Source organism: Eptatretus burgeri, chromosome 9, assembly GCF_056783735.1.
Source record: "Eptatretus burgeri isolate ZD-2024b chromosome 9, Ebu_testis_v1, whole genome shotgun sequence".
NCBI lineage: Eukaryota > Metazoa > Chordata > Myxini > Myxiniformes > Myxinidae > Eptatretus > Eptatretus burgeri.
The window spans coordinates 79,235,645-79,255,241 of record NC_140969.1 but is presented as its reverse complement, the minus strand read 5'-3'; the positions used below and the strand labels follow the sequence as shown (position 1 = coordinate 79,255,241).

General features: G+C 44.2%; 1 long non-coding RNA gene across 4 annotated transcripts in view; it reads left to right on the top strand.

The window, feature by feature from the left end:
* LOC147020417 (uncharacterized) overlaps positions 1-19,597 on the top strand; it is a 149,807-nt gene that overhangs the window by 86,400 nt on the left and 43,810 nt on the right. Inside the window, exon 1 of one of the 4 annotated variants that reach the window (XR_015061820.1) lies at positions 7,543-7,626. The exons of 1 other annotated variant lie outside the window; for it this stretch is intronic. This is a non-coding gene — a long non-coding RNA (uncharacterized LOC147020417). Of the gene's footprint in view, positions 1-7,542; positions 7,627-8,174; positions 8,243-8,748; positions 8,833-19,597 lie in introns of those variants that run through there. 2 more of the 4 variants (XR_015061821.1, XR_015061819.1) reach the window with 2 other exon arrangements.

Sequence of the window (19,597 nt, the reverse complement as noted above, 5' to 3'; positions counted from 1 at the left end):
TCCACCAGCCTTGAGAAGTTCAGCATGGATGCCACAGATCCCTGGAGCTTTGCCCCGTTTCAACTGGTTCACCGCAGCCCGTGTTTCCACAATCGAAGGTGGACCACAGTTGATTCGAGGGTCAGCAACAGGGATTGTAACACCCTTGACATCCAATTCGAAAGCTGGGGGATCATTCCCGGTACAACCGCTCAAAGTAACCGGCCCAGCAGGCCTTCACTTCAGACTCCTCTGTCAAGATCCTACCACTCTCTGCTCTCACTGCAGTGCTCCGAGGGATGGGCTTGGATGAACGCAATGCGCGAATTGTTCGTCCGAAGAAACAAGATTGAATTGTCTGAATTGTCCGTCTGAATTCTGAAGACACGACTGAATTGTCCGTCCGGTGGGCGAGCGGCTACTATTAGCGGAAAGCGGCCATTCACACGCCGGCAGGCGCGAATTCGTAACAAACAAAAAAAAAAAATATATATATATATATATATATATATATATATATATATATATGTATATATTTCCACAAACTATTTCCACACAGGTCCACAAAATAAAGACTGGTGGTTGGGCATTGAATCAAACCAATGTATTATGAGTTCTCGATCCTTTAATTAACACAATAAATGACAACGTTTCGATTAACAAGACGTGTCTCTCTGCAACAAACAACAAGACGTGTCCCTGCTAACATTTCTCAAGAGTGACTATCCCTTCATCAAACTTCCCCTATAAACCCAAAGGTGGGCATAGCTGCACAACAAATCAAAGCATGTGCCACAGCACTTGTAAATTCTGACAATAAGCATCTTTCATAAACGATTAGCACATTTCAGGATCAAGCAAAATACTTGATGTAACCCAATTGGATTACAACTCCAAATGTTTACATAAGATCAAAGGATGAATGGTCGCTCTCATTAAAATAAACACAAATTGATCTGAGGTCACATTGGATTGCATCCCTCCACCCTCCTCGATGCATTCACATCCATCTGTATCCTCTGCCACTCCTCTGCCTCCGACTTATCATCACTGTTCCTCCCAGGTTCTCAAATCTATTTCCCTGTCTGATCTCCTTCCTCTCTTACCTGATATTCATTTATTTTCTCTGCTGCCTGACTCACATCACCTCAGTCTTATCAACAGTCATCCTCCATCCTGCTTCCCAAATGCCTCCTACTCTCCCAGTACCTCAGCGTCTCCTGCTTACTCTCCGACACAACAGCCAGATCATCTGCATAAAACATCCTCTGCAGAATACCTGTCATATTTACCCTCCTGCTTAACAGCTATATCACCATGTTAAACATGCATGGGCTGAGAGCTTCCCTGCCTCAAAGCAATGTTCACACTGAACTCCTCTGACATCCCAAGACCAACCAAAACTCTTCGCTTTGTTCCCTTGTACATTCCTTCCACCAACCTAACTTCTTCTTCCTGCACTCTCATCTATCTCAGTGTCGCCAACACCATCTCCCCTTGGACCTTCTCCAGGTCCACAAATCCCAATGCCATTTCACCTTGCACCTCCAACCTCTTCTCCATGAGCTGTCTCAGTTTGAACATCCCATTCATCATCCCCCTACCCCTTCTAAACTCCTGTTGCTCTTTGGTGATCTCAATCTCCACCCTCTTCCTTCTCCTCCAATCCAGGATCCTCTCCAGTACCTTCAGTACACGACTTACGAGTGCGATTCCTCTGTACTTACCTGGCTCTTGAACATCGTCCGTCCTCTTCCATGTTGGCACAATTAGCCCAGTGCTCCAATCCTCTGGAATCGCACCTCATTTCATCAATGCCTGACACTCTTCCCTTCTTCATTGTCTTTAATACTATCTACATATCCTCCTCTGTGATGCCTCCAAAGTCCACTTTCCCCTCTACAGCCACAGATCACCTACATTTATACTACAGGAGCTCCTTATGGTAATATGACCAAGAAGACAAAACAATCTTAGAGCATTGTGCAATAAACAATATTTATACATCTTGGAATCTCTCCATAAGAAGTCTCTCCTGTTGCCAGATAATATAGTATTCCTCAAAAAGTATTTGAAGAGTTGAAACTCTAAGCCTTAGTTATTGCAAGGTGTTTCAAGACTGAATTGCAATAATTCAAAGGTATTGAAAAAATAGAATCAAACAAACAAATTCTTTAAATATGTATTTTGTATACCAAAAAATATGGAGCATGGCAATTGTGATTCCCTATTCATTTCACACTCTCTGGTTTGCTAAAGCTGGCTCAGTGATATAGCAGTTACATGGTTCAAAGCAAAAAAGGAGAACTTGGATTCAGATATGGTGAGTGGAGCTGGAAGTTTTGCTTTTGCAGATGCCAGGGTGATGAATGCATTGTTGCAACAAAGCCAGTGGCAAATCTTTGGATCACCCTCCCATATCAAAATTCTCCACGCAAGGTTTCCCTACCACCCCAGGGAATACTTCACGCCTTTGCCCTGTGTGGCAAGGAAAATAATTCATTGTTGAGGTCCAACCTCACATTGGTTCCTCAGACTTACAGAAAGTCTGAGCTCTTTGGAAATGGGAGCAATGTATCTGATTCTCTGACCTCTGGTGCTTTATCTGTATTCTAATATATTTCATTTCTCAGATTACTTAGATTAACTTCATTTGGCTTGAGGAATAAAATTCTGGCCATAAGATAACCTAATTTACATAACATACACAGGATCAGCTTGCATTCTTCCATGCATTGCAATCCCTCTTTTTAAAAACTTAATATTAGGAACTGGAATCTTGTACATAATTTCTCTCACATCCATTCTAAACTAAATTTCCATTAGCAATTTTTAGGAGGTCTACTTCAAGTTTCAAAGAACATCCTCAGAACCTAAACAAATAGCTTGGCTATGTATTAACACAAGCATAGACATTGATGGTTTTTCGCAAGCAAGAATTCCTGTAGACCATTTACTGCATGTGCAGTTTGTTACGATCTTCAACACAAATGGCTCATTATTGCATTAGATTCCATTCTGTACGTCACTGGTAAGGTTAAAAAAGAAAATGCTGCAGTAGCAATTCACCAAGGGGACGGGCTCCATTTGAGTGTAGCCACTTATTTTGGAAAGCACTTTGAGTTTAACAAACCTCACAGCATGTGGCTGATCCTTCTTCTTAATTTGTCACACATTTTCTGCTTCAAGGGTTCCACTCTGGAAAAACCAATGGTTTCTCAAGGATATCCATCTCTCTATAATCAAGATAATCCTCATGTCTGTAGTCCTGCAAGTCCACCAGATGAATGATGACAAAAGAATATAGATGGTGAATTACTGCCATGACAGGTGTATGAAAATGGTCCAATACTAGAAGAATCCTCCACGTTACATACGGTACTAACAAAGAAAGAGAATTGTTTATCATCACGAGGAGGGGGAAAAATATATGTTGAAATCAATTAAAAGACAAAGCCAAGAATATTGTTAAAATTTAAGGCAAACATCAAGCTGCGAATGAAGTGTCCAAAGGCAGTATGTGTTGGATGGCAGATTTAGTGCCACCAACTGGCTTGTATTCAAAATATGTAAAATATCTCATTTGTAAAAGTTTGCTTTTGAGCCATGACTTCACTAATGCTTCATAGACCTTTGTAACAAATTGTATATAATATTGATTGAATGTGCAAGGTAAATAATATAATATACACAAAGATGTTGAATGTGAAACAATAACTATGGAAAATAAATTGATTGATGAAGCATTTGGCTAGGTCAGTTTATACAAATAGATAATGGCGTGAAGATATGATGCAGTTCTGATGGACTGAATGACACAGACTTGAGACAAAGCAAAGTAGAAATGTTATGTTAAGTTTGTCCTTACCAAACGCATAAAGGGTCACCAGATGGTCTCACCTCTGGGAGTCTGTGTGATGTGCTGAAGGAAATGCTTCTGCCAATTCCCTCTTTAGAGTAGCCAATTGTATAAAACTTGATGATATACCCCTTTGAGATCCATCAAAGAGCAGATGGCTGTGCCATCTTAACACAGCTTATGATGTCAATTTGAATAAGTGGCATCTATGGGTAACAAACAAATACAGGATGATTCATAAAGTTTGGAATCAAAGGGATATTTATTTTATAATATCAGTGGAATAAATGCACAAATTGCAAGCCACTGACGTGCATCCAAATATCAATTATTGTATGTACTGTATGTTTCTTTGAACGTTTCTTACATTGACACATATGTCGATTTTAGCACATTTGTTTCAGATTTCATTCTTTATACAAGTATCATAAATATTATGTGGTCTCGTGATATAAACCACTGATTTCTGATGGTCCCACAGGAAAAAGTTAGGTGGCATTAAATCTGGACTACCATCCATCCATCCATTGGGACCATACTCTGTGCAGAGCGTTGGTGCTGCCAAAGCAATCTCCTGGACTATTAGGCACAATGCTGGACGGGTCGCCACTCAGACACAGGATACTTGAATGGCTCAATCATCCCAGCAACCTGGTACTCATTTTGCTGACCTCAGAAGGATGACAGGCTGAGTCAACCCCACCTGGTATTAATTCAATGACCAAGCAGGATTGGAACTCAGGACCCTAGTATCCCAAGCCCACAACCCTAACCATTAAGTCACACCAAGACTACATTGGGGTCATTATATCAGTCCACCCCAAACGCTTCATCGAATTTTTTTTTTTTGATAATAAATATTTCCAATGATTTCGGACTTTTGAAACACCTTGTACATTGAGTAAAAAATTTCAATTTTCACTTTTGTCTTCTTATGCTGCTGGACATCCCAGAACATAATAAATACCAGAGAAGAGTAAATAAACTGGATCTCAGTCTTACTATTTGACTGATTATTTTGAACTGGTGTTTTATACATTTGCTGTGAATATTTAGGATATAAATATTGTCCAAATTGTGCAGACAACTTATTTTAAAGTTTTCTGCATCCATAAACTATTCAGAATCATGAAAGAGCAGAAGTGTCCGTTTCGTTACATGACATGAATACCACAAGGCAGACTCCAATGATGTAATCCAACTGCACTATATGGGATCAAATTGTGTTCGTTTTGGGAATATTTCCCTGATGATATGGTGAATGCATGGTCTTGATTTATCAATGAAAAATGAGATGATTCTTTGAATTTCTCGCTTGTCTAGCAGCTTATTCCCAAAGCTGTAGGCAATTCAATATCCCACTTTCACAGGTATATCAAATGAGTTTCTGGCAGGATGTCATTGAACCTTATCACTTCTCTACATTTCAAAAATGATTTCAATGTTTTGCTTGGAAAGTATTTGTGTATTCTTAAAGTGTTCATCAGGAAAAGTTCTTCAATGTTTAGTTATTTTCTTATGTGGGAGGTTAAAATATTTGTCGCCATTGTATCCTTGAAAGTATAGTATGTTATCACAGTGGCCTGGGTTGGTGTCAACTGAAGTCCTCTGATCGGATTGCCTTGATTTGACACTCAATTATCATTCCTTGTTGGAACTCCATTCACCCTATCATTTGGCTGATCTGAATCTGACTAGTGAGACTGTTCCCTGCCTAATTTTGCTTTGTTTGTTTATCACTTTATAATATTCATGATTATGCAAATTCCAAGTATGTGCAGGCATTTCTCACAAATGAAAATTTGTCATATACAGTATTAAAAAAAAAAAATGAGTTTTTCTCTCAATGTAATGAGTGCATATTTTACTGAGATCCAATTGAGAATTTGTTCTTCTTGTTGCATCATATTGAGGCATGGCTCTGCTATCAGTGCGGTGCCCCCACGACTCTGCCAGGAATTTAAAATTTAGTAAGGGCACCAACCAACACAAAGTACATTTGCAAAAAAAACCCAACAAACATGTATTAAACTGTGTGATTATAGAAAAATAAAAATCACAAAACAGCTTTGGATTGTTTTAGTCACATTATTTCTGAGTAACTTATACCTTGGATTTGAATAAACTCAATCTGAACTGTCTTGTCAGCTTTGGCTCTTAAAGCCTGTAGGGTATCTCACCTGGCCAGCTGCCTCATTTTCACATTTTCTTGACATGGACTTTCAGGAGTGAAACAACAAAAGAAAAGTTGTGACATCTTCATTCATTAACTCGTTCATTTTTCATACTTCTTTTGGAAGATGCACTTTAATACAAAATGGATTGTGAGCAAACATGTAGCAATCATTTAGTACAACCAGACAAGGCCACTTGTATTATATTATCAGTTGATCAAAGCTAAAGCTCTCAGGTCTTCTTCAATTGGCTATATCATCTGAGAATGGTGAAATTACTTTATAACAATAATAATTATCTACACCAATAAATGTCAGTGTGTCAGTGTGCCTCCTCCAAAACTCCAAAAACATGAAACCTAGTGGTCTGAAACCTTGCATGCATATAAAGGGAACTCAAAGGGAGTGCAGAATGAAAATTGGGTGTTTGGATTAATTTAAACACCCCTTTTGAAGAAAATTAACATAATTATTTAATTACTGTATATCCTTTGTCAAGGCATCATCCTTCGTCAGCCCTCTGTCAGCTTGCTGGGGTCTGAGTTCACCTTTTTTTTTTGGCTTGCTCAACAATGCCTTGACTTGGAACAGGCCACAACAGTTTCTTTACGATAAAGTTTTTGTTTCACTTTCCTCACTCATATTGTTGAATGCCTCATCATCATACCTACAAATCGCTGGATACAGAGCAATGCTTATAAATGCCTGGGGACGCCAGTGTTTGTGGCATTATTTCATTTTTGCACATGCCATAACCTCAAAAATCTCTTCATCTCAGCCACATTTCAAAATTTAAACTTATATATGGACTTCAGCAGAAGTTCTGACTGCAAAAAATAAAGTGTTCATCTATCTATAATTCCAGCAATCTGTGTGTGTGTGTGTGTGTGTGTCTGTGTGTGTGTGTGTGTGTGTGTGTGTGTGTGTGTGTGTGTGTGTGTGTCTGTGTGTGTGTGTGTGTGTGTCTGTGTGTGTGTGTCTGTGTGTGTGTCTGTGTGTGTGTCTGTGTGTGTGTCTGTGTGTGTGTGTGTGTGTGTGTGTGTGTGTGTGTCTGTGACCGCTGTTTCTCGACAACCTCTGGTCCGATCTAATTGAAACATGCCAGGTATATTGCTGGGGACCTGAGGATGTGCCTTTTCAAGGTTTGATATTAATCGGACAAGTGATTCCCAAGTTATGGCCATTTATTTACCAAACCAATGGCAAGACACGTTGTTGCGTGGGCGTGGCCAATGGGGAAGGGAAGCACAGCCACGTTCCCCATTACGGGTTACAAAGTACGGGCTTCCGGAGAGTGATGACTTCGTGTATTCTAATAATTTCTTGATTTCTTATGCGCATTTATAGATAAACACAATGGCCCAAGTTATGATCGTTTTCATATTAGACGGTGTATAAATTTCCGGAACATCAGAGTGCTGGTATGCTCCGAACCAGGAAGTAAATTTTTTCTCTCTCTTCTCATCTCTTTTTGTTTTTCCTTGCCACGACATTGCGAAAAGGTAAAATATGTTGGCACTAATTGAATAATTGGGTATTAAAAATAAATTGCGAATAATATCGAACTTCCGGGTCACGCACGTACGGGCACGTGAGAGCGAAGAAACGGCCTGTGTGGTTTATTTATTTATTATTATTATTATTATTATTATTATTATTATTATTATTTTTTTTTTTTTATTATGGGCACGTACTAGTTTGTTCAATTTGGACATTGCTTGGATGTTCGGTATTGCTATCACTTTCCAAGCCAGCAATTATTTATCAACCATTTCATCGGAGTGTTCGCTTGAGTGCTTGCTTGGGTTCTTAATCCACTTGGAGAGCGCATTTACAATATTCGCACTGTCACTGAATATATCGATCCACTTGAACAAAGTTCAGGGCCCATTCGCCTGCATTTAGGCTTGTCACATTTGCCACAGCGGCCGTGGGGGTCTCCGAAATCTATGGCCACTAGAAATTATACGGCGGCCGCAGTATTTCCACGGTCACACAATGTAGCAGTCACATATGTTTTTATTTTTCGGGGAGCCGCACGGCATATTTAGAAATTGTGGAGACTGAAAACGTGGGGTTGCCGCACGGTCTTTGATTTGATGTCACACGGTGACTTTAAGATGGCCCTTCGGCGGCCATAGAATTTTCAAGGCAGACGCAAGGTAGCCTCAAGGTGCCCGCAAGGTGACTGCATGGGGGGCCCTAAGCCGAACGTGCGGGCAGACGGACGGTAACGAGTGGGTTCATTTTTTTTTTTTTTTACCAGTTTTTTTTTTTCGGCTTGTCGAATTGCTACGGCGAACGTAGAAATAAAAAGTTATAACTTCGCGTTATAATTCCATGGCGACCCCTACGGCCTGTGAAAGATAGCCAAATGGCGTAGGGCCACCCTGAGGCCACCGCAGAAACTCTGCAGCCGCCGCACATTTCTGTCAATTCAGAGGGCGTACGGCTGCCGTATCCTCGCCGTAGAGCAAATGTGACTTAGGCCTTAGCATTGTGGTGCCTTGGGTGGTGCGTCAGGCAGTGGTTTGCTCGTTGAAAATGGACCATTTCATTTTACACCACGTTTCCCTTTTTTGTATGATATTCTTTCATTATACGACCCAGCACTTCGCCATAGATGGATACATATACAAATTTACCTTTAAAAAAAAAAAAAAAGTTTCTTCAACCATTTCGTTGGAGTGCTTGCTTTAGTGGAGTGCTTAACTTATCTGGAGTTAGGAAGGTAAAATAAAGTAGATGATTACTGACTAAAAAATGTTTTCAGGTGTTACAAAGTTATTCATCATCACATCACGGCAGGATCGCCGAGAGGTATGCATGCTTGCTCTAAGCTGTCATCCCAGTGTTTCTCATGCAGGGTAATTCATCAATGTGTGTGCCGCTAAACTGGACGTCACATCTGCTGGAATCACTCCCCTTCTCCTCCTCTCCCCTCTCTCACCCTCTCCCTCTCTCTCTCCATCACACCTCTCTCTCTCTCCCACCTTCTCTCTCCAACCTACTCCCACCCCTATCCCTCTTGCTGCCACTCCTATCTTCTTGCTCCCACCCCTATCCCTCTCACTCCCGCCCCTATCCCTCTTGCTCTCACCACTATCCCTCTCTCTCCCTCTCTCCCACATCTTTTCCTCTCTCCCCCTTCTCACCTACCCCTCCCCTTCTGTTAAGGGGACTGTTAGGGACTGACATTTCAGTTTTGAATTTGCCAGGAAGATGGTTTGTGTTTTAAATGCTCCCACCCCATTTTATATAGAAGCCTGCAGTTAAAAATAAAGTGTTGCTCTTGGGGCACGTTTATCTTCATTTCCTTCCCCTCCCTTCATGCTGCCTTCCCTTCCTCTCACGCCACCTTTCCATGTCTTCCCTTTATGCTGCCTTCCCACCCCTCACGCTGCCTTCCCCTCCCCTCATGCTGCCTTCCCCTACACTCACGCTGCATTCCCCTACACTCACGCTGCCTTCCCCTCCACTCACGCTGCCTTCCCCTCCACTCACGCTGCCTTCCCCTCCACTCACGCTGCCTTCCCCTCCACTCACGCTGCCTTCCCCTCCACTCACGCTGCCTTCCCCTCCACTCATGCTGCCTTCACCTCCACTCACGCTGCCTCCTCTCCCCTTACGCTGCCTTTCCCTCCCCTCATGCTGGCTTCCCCTCCCTTCAAACTGCCTTCCCTTCCCCTCACACCGCTTTCCCTCCCCCCCCACCCCTCACATCACCTTCCCTTCCCCTCACGTTGTCTAGGCATTCTCCTTGTGCTGTATTAATGTGCTGGTTTAATGTAACCAATTTAATTCAATCCTGTACTACCCTCCCCCCCTCCTTCTTCCCCACAAGTCCCACTACCAAACGCAAATCTAGAACCTCTCCCCTCATGCTTATCTCCTCCCAAACCCCCTCCTCCTCCACATTTTCTCCTTTCCCCCTCCCCTCTGCCCCATAATCCTCACTCCCAACCCCTCTCCCGGAGTGTATAGCGACGGTTGATGAGACGTCGCTCTCCCCAACCCTCCCCCCTGTGGTGTAGTCATGCCCGCGGGGAGGGGCATGATGATGATGCATGATGGGCGTGATGGTTGGTAGATTCCGACGAAGGCGGGCACGCGTACGTTTGCCATGCACCGACCCTTTGCCATGTTCGCGCCGGCGAGACCTTTGGCTCCGTAGCCTGGAACCGCACGGGTCATTTGCCGCCCTTACACACGTCGATCCGCCGATCCTCGTCGCCACTGTACTGTACTGAATTGGGAGATGCTTAGCAGGCAGACACGAAGCGGAGGAACAGTCGAGCCGGGCTGTGTTGCACGAGTGCGAGCCAGGGCGTACTGTGCCCGCGGCTCTCCTTTATTCCGTACGCGGTACACTCACGAGCCGGCCGACTCCAGTATTACTACCACGCCTCAGACGGCGTGCACACCTCATATCCCTCGCCGAACCCCACGGCCACTCCTCCAACCATCACGCCCATCATGCATCATCATCATGCCCCTCCCCGCGGGCATGACTACACCACACCCCCCACCTTTTCTTGCTCTTCCCCTCCTTTCTAGCTCCCCCATTCCTCACCCCCACCTGACTCGGCCACCCATCCTGCGCCCCTCCTCACTCCGCCTTCCCTCCTTTCCCTCCTCTCTCCCTCCCCTCCCTTCTCTCTCTCTCTTCCTTCCTCTTTCTCCCTTCTTTCTGACAATCACTTCAAAAAATCAAAACAAACAAACAAACAAAAAAAGTTATTTTTCATTCTGTAATGATTCTCATTTCCACGTGAATTTTCTTCTGCTTCTGGTTTTAACACACACACACACACACACACACACACACACACACACACACACACACACACACACACACACACACACACACACACACACACACACACACACACACAAACACACACACACACACACACACACACACACACACACACACACACACACACACACACACACACACACACACACACACACACACACACACACACACACACACACACACACACACTCCCCATTCCTCTTTTCTCTACACTGAATCGACATCAAATCTGAATGCTACATTTTTTTTAAATTTCAACCTTTGTATCTTTTTCGTAAATGCTATTTGTGTTCTTCTTCTCCACGAAAATATTTCTTCTTCTTCTTCAATGGGATTATTTTTCTGAACTGTTTGTCTGCTTTGTGCCTGGTGCACCAACTTTCTCTCTCTCACCCCGACCTCCGCACCACCACCCCTAACTCCACCCGCCCCTCCCCTCCGCCCTGCTACCGCTCATACAACTCTGATTTCTCTGTGCGTTCAACAAGCGATCTTTTTTCCCATTCCATGATCTTTATCTCCACTTGTCAAAGTTGGGAATTTGGAATCAGAAAAGCATCTACCCCCACTCCACTCCCTCAAAGCTTCATGCCCCCCCCCATTCTGCATCTCTCCTCACCCAACCCTCTCAATACTTCCACTCACACCACCCCCAAAATGTTTCCCCTCACTTCAACCTCAAAATCCCCCCCCCCAAACACACACACATGCACACAAAACTTCCCCGTACCCCACACACTCTAACCATCCTCCACACCCCACACACTCTAACCTTCCCCCTCACACCACACACTCTCACCTTCCCTCTCACTCCACCCCCAAAGCCTCACCTTGTCCACACATAGCGGTCATATACTTCTGATCATATGCTTGTGAGAGTCAACATCTCTCTGGCTATTCTCAAAGAGCTGCCTCAACACCACGAGTCTGACATTTCACTCAAACAGATTGGCAGGAACTGCAAGCAGCCATCTCTCTTCAGGACTGGTCTCCCATATCCACTGCCCTGATGTTAACTCAACCTGGGAATTCTTCCGCAGAATCCTGCTGCATCTCTATCTCTATCTCTATCTCTATCTCTATCTCCCTCTATTTCTCTGATACACATATTCATTCCATCTCAATTTCAATTATCATACTTTTCTTCCTGCCATGGAACAATGAATCCTATGTTGAGACAGTTGCTCTGAAACAACTTGCCTTCACTTTCTGGAAATTAAACCCAACTGAAAACAACCAAAGATCATTCCAAAAAGCCCACAACAATTGTGTATCCATTCTGAGGAGAACCAGAAAACAACATCAGTCCAACCTCGAGAATGCACTTTCAACCTTTTCTCCCTCCTCTAAAACATGGTGGCACCTTGTTAATTCTACCTCTGGAGTATGCTCCCATTTCATCCCTTCCCCCTTTACAAATAGCATCGCAGCCGACTCGGCTCGTGAGAAGGCGGAAAGCCTCAATTCTGTGTTTGCTTCCAGATATTGTGTCCTTCTGCTTCGAGACTGTCTTTTGCTCCTAAGAAGGTGGAGAATGTTATTTCAACACTCGGCTCTGATTCTGCTACTGAACCAGATGGTATCAGCTCGCATCTATATATCTAAAAAGTGCTCGGTATTCGCGTGCGTGTGTGCGTCCATCCGTCCTTCTTTCCCTCCATCCTTCTTTCCCTCCAAAGGGCGGAGGAGCTCCTTGTGAGCCAACGGCCATCCATATCTAGTGCCCAACTGTGTCTGCGGACATCCTCCTGCAGTTGGGTCACTTCTTATTAGGAGGTTGGTGGCAGGATTTGCACTCCGGCCACCGTAAAACCCTTCATTCCGCAAAACGCAAAAACGCAAAAAAATCTGAAAACCCACTCCGTGGGAGTACCTCCTGTGCAGCTTCCCTTCGCAGGGCAGCTCACCGGATGACGCGATTGGGGCAAAGCCTTCGGGACCCCCAATCTTTGATAGGAGGGAAACCACGGGGTAACATCCCTGGGTCAGATTCCGGGAGAGTGTGTCGGAGTGGTGCTGAGGTGTCGTCCACCAGACTGCGGTCTCCTTGGGTTAACCTGAGGCGGTCCCTTCGGGTGGGTGCCTGGAATGTCCTATCCCTAAGAGAGGATGATCACCTGTCTCTGTTATCAACTGAGCTCAAGCGTTTGGACATCGGGATTGCAGCTCTCTCTGAGGTTCGGAGACCGGATTGCGGTGAGATAATGGTGGGTGGTTACACGTTCTATTGGTCTGGTCGCTCTGATGGTTACCATACCCAAGGAGTTGCTGTAGCTGTGTCCAATAAGCTGACCTCAATGATAATTGAGGTAACACCGGTCAACAAGCGTATTATGAGATTAAGGATTCGTCACTCCTTAGGTGTCATTTCCCTGGTCTCTGTTTATGCTCCGACTGAGGCGAGTGATCTCACCGTGAAGGATGCATTCTACGCCACACTCGAGTCTGTGGTTGATCAGTGCCCCAGAGGAGATACACTTCTAGTCTTGGGGGATTTCAATGCATCAACTGGAACTGATAGGGACGGTTATGAGGTGTGTGTTGGTCCCCATGGGTCAGGAACTATGAACCAGAATAGCACTAAGTTCCTTGACTTTGCAAGAAGTCATGGACTTAGGGTGGCTGGTTCATGGTTTCAGCGCCCACAAGCTCATCGCTGGACTTGTTATTCCAACGCTGGCGGTGTGGCAAAGGAGATTGACCATGTCCTCATTGACGGTCGTTGGAGGATGATCCAGAACTGCAGGGTCTACCGGAGTGCTCAGTTCCTCAATACTGACCACAGGCTTGTTGTAGCAACTCTAAAGCTGCACCTTAAATCCTGGAGAATGGTACCATCCCAGCCGAGGCTGGATGTTGCCAAGCTCAGGGATGAGAGAGTAGCTGAGGAGTTTGCGAACAGGCTGAGTGGACACTTGGGGGGTCTGGGTGCTTTGGGGGTCCTGAAGAGTTGTGGAGTGCCTTCAAGACCACCGTCCTTGATGTTGCCGGTGGATGCCTTGGAGCTCACCGCAGGGCAAAGAAGAATTTTGTCTCTCAAGGGACACTGGATACCATTGACCAGAGTCGCAGGGCCAGGCTTAATGGCAGAGCTGAGCTGTTCAGGGAGCTGAGGCGTAAAACTGTACGTGCACTGAGGGTGGACAAGGAGGCCTATGTGCGAGGAATCTGTGAGGGGGTAGAGCATCACCTGTGGACAGGTGATTCTCGTCCCGCTTACAGGGGAATTCGCGCATTACGTTCATCCAAGCCCATCCCTCGGAGCACTACAGTTCGAGCAGAGAGTGGTAGGCTCTTGACAGAGGAGTCTGAAATGAAGGCCCGCTGGGCCGGTTACTTTGAGCGGTTGTACCAGGCTGATACCCCAACTGTCGAGTTGGATGTCAAGGGTGTTACAATCCCTGTTGCTGACCCTCGAATCAACTGTGGTCCACCTACGATTGTGGAAACACGGGCTGCGGTGAACCAGTTGAAACGGGGCAAAGCTCCAGGGATCTGTGGCATCCATGCCGAACTTCTCAAGGCTGGTGGAAATGCTGCACTCGTGTCGTTACATGCAGTTTTGTGCTCTGCTTGGAACACAGGCATCATCCCAACTGACTGGAAGAGGGGCCTTGTTGTCCCTCTCTGGAAAGGGAAGGGTGATCGCCAAGACTGCAACAACTACCGAGGGGTGACGCTGCTCTCAGTGCCGGGCAAGGTCTTTGCTCGGATAATTCTCGATAGGGTTCGCCACCATCTGCTTGAGCACCAGCGTCCAGAGCAGTCAGGCCTTACACCAAAGAGGTCAACGATTGACCGTATCCTTGCTCTTCGTGTCCTCACCGAACGCAGACGAGAGTTTTGGCAGGGGCTGCTTGCAGCCTATGTTGATCTCTGTAAAGCGTTCGATTCAGTGAATCGGGATGTCCTCTGGAGAATTCTTGGTCTTCGTGGGGTGCCACCAAAACTGATCGATCTGATGTCTGAACTCTACTCTGGTACTGAGAGTGCTGTGAAGTGTGGTGGTACCATCTCTGACTTATTTCCAGTTGTTACTGGAGTTCGTCAGGGATGTGTACTTGCCCCCACACTTTTCAGCACTTGTATGGACTGGATTCTAGGGAGGATGTCGGAGAGATCAAGTTGCGGTGCGTCATTTGGGAATGTCAATATCTCGGACCTTGACTTTGCAGATGATGCAGTCATCTTTGCGGAGACTTTAGACATCCTCTTGGGGGCCCTCGAGGTGCTGAATGAGGAGTCGGAGCCGTTGGGATTACGGGTTTCTTGGGTCAAAACTAAGATCCAGGCTTTCGGTGACATCTTGGATGCTGCTGTCCTGTCTGTGTCTGTTTGTGGTGAGGATGTTGAGGTCGTGGAGAGATTCACTTACCTTGGCAGTGATATTCATGTCTCTGCTGGCTGCGAGTCAGAGGTCAATAGACGTCTGGGTCGGGCCTGGGGAGTCATGGATTCACTGGATCATGGGGTGTGGCGCTGCCGGTACCTGTGCGGGAGGACGAAAGTCCGAGTCTTCAGGTCCTTGGTACTTCCAGTCTTGCTCTATGGGTGCGAGACTTGGACTCTGACCAAGGATCTGAGACGGAGACTTAATTCCTTTGGTACCAGGTCTCTTCGGAGAATCCTTGGCTATCGCTGGTCGGATTTTGTGTCCAACGAGCGGTTGCTGAGGGAGACTCGGATGAGATTTGTTACCTGCATAGTCCGTGAGTGTCAGTTGCGGCTGTATGGACATGTGGCTCGTTTTCCTGACTCTGATCCTGCTCACCAGATTCTCTCAACGAGGGAGTCTCATGAGTGGAGGAGGCCAGTGGGTCGACCACGTGCCTCATGGTTGCAACAGGTTGACCATCATCTCAAGGAGATGGGGATGGGCCTGACATCTGCCTGGGGGATGGCCAGACGGAGGCCCCTGGAGTACCGGCGGAAAGTGGACGCAGCGACGTGCTGTTCTGGCACATGCTCCCATACCTGACCTGACCTTCTTTCCCTCCATCCCTCCGTCCATTCATCCAACAGTGTTACTGTATGTCTATTATTTATTTATGTACTATTGGAATGTACCTTTCGACCCTTTAGACTGCTGAGACTCTTTAGACCTTGAAAATCCTCTAAAACTATAATGATTCTAAAGACCCAAACGACCCCCCCAAGACTCTGAAGACTCAAAAGTCACCAAAAATCCAAAAAGACTCTGAAGACCCCAAAGACTCAAAAGACCCCAAAGTCCCAAAAGACCCTGAAGACCCTCTAGACACCTTAGACCTTAACAACATTTCGACCCCTCACACCCTTTTGACAGCTTAGACCCTTGACCACTTCAACCACTTGGACGTTCTTATATCACAAATTAAATTTCAAATAAATACAATATCAGCAATATTACACATACATTTAGTGTAAATCATGCCAACATTGGTGTAAATCAACATAACAAATCTGTGACGTCAATCTCTGCAACGACGTGTGGAGAGGGGAGCGTAGCGGCCGAACCATGCTAGTTTCCTAAAAACCTGCTCTGCTGCTCTTGCACATCCTCTCTCTGCCATTTTCACCCAATCATATGTGCTACGTCATCTTCCTTCTGTTTGGAAATCTGCCAAGATTGCTGCATTACATAAAAGGTACAAAAACGGATCCCTTTAACACAACAGACGTATCAGCTTACTTCAAATCATCAGCAAGGTCATTGAATCCATCATCACAGTTGTTATGAAATCCTTCCTTTTGTCCAACAATCTCATATCAAATCAATTTGGTTTCAGACCAGGTCACTCCACCTTGGACAAGCTGCTTCAAATCACCAACAATGGATGGAAGCCGTCAGTGTCAGAAATGAGATCAGGGCCATCTCTCTGGCTTTATCACGAGCCTCGACTGTGAAAAAATAAAAAAAACGTGATTTATATTTTGATGAAAACAATAAAAAGTGTACTTAGATATAATCTATTCGTTTTTGTAGTATCTTATCTGGGTTTGATTCCGATCCGACTATTAACTTGTCTTGCTTTCTGGCCAGAGTTGCATCCATGGCATGCCATCCTTTGAGGAGCTTTGATCTGACTGTTTCGCCTGCTCACATTCACTGTTGGAAATTCCGGCCCAGAACACTGCCTTGAAGCACTCCAGCCTTTACAGGGAGAGGAGATGAAAGGATTCCCTTAAGAGCCACACTTTGGCTATGAGAATGGAGGAAGTAAGTAAGTCATGTGTGGAGGAGTTGTCCTTGGATGCCATAAGTAGAGAGTTTGGAGAGTGAGGCAGGATGCCAGACTGTATCAAAGCATGAGATATGTCCAGAGAGATGGCCCTGATCTCACATCTGACATTGAGGGTATCCACCCATTGTTGGTATGATGGTTTGTGTTTTAAATGTAAGCATGTCCAAGGTGGAGTGGCCTGGTCTGAAACTATAGCAAGTACAAATTCCTGGACTGTATCAGTGACACAGCTGTGCCTCAGTAATGGTTTAACCATTTGACTGAATAAGTTATTAAATCCTGGCATTTGATGGCATAAAATATAAAGTCGCACGTCAAAAAAAGGCAAAATCCATTTTCATTTCCATGTCCTTCCCCTTTTCTGGTGTAATCGAATTACACAAGTCACATTAAGTTTAGTGTGAAGAAGTAGATTAATATTTACAGGAGCTGCAGAGGTGATTCACTTCACTTCACATTGTGTCAGCGAAAGTTTTGACAAAGCATAAGATTGGCTCGAACAGAAAGGAAATTCGCTAAGTCAAATGTGTCCATCAAGACAGATCCCAGGTATACCTGCTGTTAACAAATAAAACACCTGGGGGAACATCAAGTACAGTATAAGATTTGAACACCAAACAGAACAAACGTGTTGCATTAATTGGAAAGCATGGTGCATTCTCCTGTGCGGATTCACTTGTATGCAAACCAAGAGAAGCTTGATTTACTAGGAAAAATGATCAAATAAGTCTACTGTGTCACAACAATTAGGCCTTTTTGAGAACACAGTTAATGCCTTGATGTCTCGTCACGCGGCAGTATTGCACTCTGTAACTGTGCATAACAGGGGCGCTTTGACTCTGGATTGTAAACAGCCCATGATGGCATTTGAGGCAGAACGTGATCCATTTGCAAATGTTGTTGCTGCATTAATCTGGGTGAAGCTCTTGAAAAGAAACAAATAAATGAATACCGACATAAAAAATGTGCTTCACATCAAAAAGGTTATTTTACAAACATTTGGTTCATTCACCTGAGACTAAATTTGTATTTATTGAAGTGTGTGTGTGTGTGTGTGTGTGTGTGTGTGTGTGTGTGTGTGTGTGTGTGTGTGTGTGTGTGTGTGTTTTGTACGCCGAGGAAATAGTGCAAGACTATTAAAGAGGCAGATCAATTTGCCAATATTACCAACATTTGTGGAAATTGGTGTTTTATTCAATAATAATTGGCAGCATTTATTTTATTACAACCGACAATGATTACAATCGAACTCGGCGTTAATGGTCAATTGGCCTATCAGTCACTGTATGTTTAATCCATATAATTTATTGACAATTTGTATCAATGCTTTTGTACATCGATTGGTGCCTGAAATGCTCTTGAGTATAACTTCGAATTGGTGCTGGAAATTCTCCTAACTCGAACAACCAAGGCAGACAATCCAAACAACGACCACTTACCACTTAATTCTTAAGGCAAACTTGCATTGTGTGTGTGTGTGTGTGTGTGTGTGTGTGTGTGTGTGTGTGTGTGTGTGTGTGTGTGTGTGTGTGTGTGTGTGTGTGTGTGTGTGTGTGTGTGTGTGTGTGTGTGTGTGTGTGTGTGTGTGTGTGTGTAAAAACAAAAAAAATGCAAACACAAATGAGTAATTGCAAGTGAGAAATGTAAATAAAATATTATACACAATTTCATAATTGCAGATAACATATGACAACAGCACTCGGTGGAGTGCATACCTCCGTCAGGCTGAACAGTTTGCATTTTGTATCCAACTTATAGGCTGGAACTGCATCCAGACCTGAAAAAAAATCGAATTGGCTTGTTCTTGTCACCTCCCCAACTTATCCACCGAGTTTCGTCCAAATCCATCAATAACTGATTGAGATATTGTGCTATGTATCGTTTTGGGCCCATCTCTCAATGGCGAAGAATCCAGATATTCATCAAAATCTAATCAATTTGTCCTTGTCACACACCCAACCTTTCAAGCAAGTTTCATCCAAATGCATTCATAACTTTTTAAGTTTCCTTCTCACAGACAACCAAACAGACATACAAACCAGGGTGAAAACCCATGGTTTGTATGTCTGTATGTTTTTGTGAATATTTTTGTTTATGTCTGCATGTTTTTATATATATATATATATATATATATATATATATATATATATATATATATATATATATATATATATATATATATATATATTCTTCTTCTTTCGGCTGCTCCCGTTCGGGGTCGCCACAGCGGATCATCCGTATGATCCGCATAGTGATTTGGCACATGTTTTACGCCGGATGCCCTTCCTGACGCAACCCTGGTTGCCTCTTACGACACAGGGATAATATATATATATATATATATATATATATATATATATATATATATATATATTTTACGAATTTGGAATTCGATCACACACAACATACAGGTTCCTTTAGCTCAGATATGTCGATAAGTGCTTGTTCCCTAGATAGTTCACCTTCCATTGTTTAATGGGCAGGAATCCATTAAATGCGCTGTGATTTAATTTAATAGTTAGTGAGTGATCACAACACAAAG